The sequence below is a fragment of the Arachis duranensis genome, chromosome 1 (genome assembly GCF_000817695.3).
Source record: "Arachis duranensis cultivar V14167 chromosome 1, aradu.V14167.gnm2.J7QH, whole genome shotgun sequence".
Classification (NCBI taxonomy): Eukaryota; Viridiplantae; Streptophyta; class Magnoliopsida; order Fabales; family Fabaceae; genus Arachis; species Arachis duranensis.
In genome coordinates, this window is record NC_029772.3 from 75,767,641 (window position 1) to 75,768,671 (window position 1,031).

Here is a 1,031-nt window from a genome sequence, read left to right on the forward strand (position 1 = left end):
TGAGAGGATGGGAGGTAGCCACTGACAACGGTGAAACCCTTGCATAAGCTTGCCATGGAAAGGAGTAAGAAGGATTGGATGAAGACAGTAGGAAAGCAGAGAGACGGAAGGGACAAGCATCTTCATACGCTTATCTGAAATTCCTACCAATGAATTACATAAGTATCTCTATCTTTATCTTTATGTTTTATTCGTATATCATCATTCATATCCATTTGAGTCTGCCTGACTAAGATTTACAAGGTGACCATAGCTTGCTTCATACCAACAATCTCTGTGGGATCGACCCTTACTCGCGTAAGGTTTATTACTTGGACGACCCAGTACACTTGCTGGTTAGTTGTGCGAAGTTGTGTTTATGCCATGGTATTGAACACCAAGTTTTTGGATTCATCACCGGGGATTATTTGTGTTGTGAAAAGTATTGATCACAATTTCGTGCACCATGTAGCTAATGAACAAGTGAGTATTCATTCTATGATATGGACAAGATTCCAATAGCCTCTTGAACTGAGACCAATACTCGTACAAACTCTCTTGGTATCTTTGCATTATACCCGAAATCTCCTTTCGGATGTAGTCGGTCTTCTCCGGTGGGAAGAATTTATCTAGAAACTCTCTTTTCAAGAAATCCCAATTGGTAGCAATCTCATCCGGTAGCGAATAAAACCATGTCTTTGCTTGCACTTCAAGACAAAAAAGAAAGGCAAAAACCATGATAGCCACCTCATCGGCTCCATGCCTTCGAGCCGTAGAACAAGCAATTTGAAAATCCTTTAGATGTCGGATGGTCCGGCAACCCATGATACTTAGGTAGTAGATTTATCAAGCTACTCTTCAATTCAAAGTTTGGATCAATGTTAGGATACCTTGCTTATAATGGTTGAAGTATAATATCCGGAGCTCCTTGCTCATGCAAAGTGATCCGGCGTGGCTCCGCCATGTGTGGCTCACCTATAGGATGCAAAGATGTATTAGTAGTACTGATGAGCGGATAATTTATACGCTTTTTGGCATTGTTTTTAGTATGT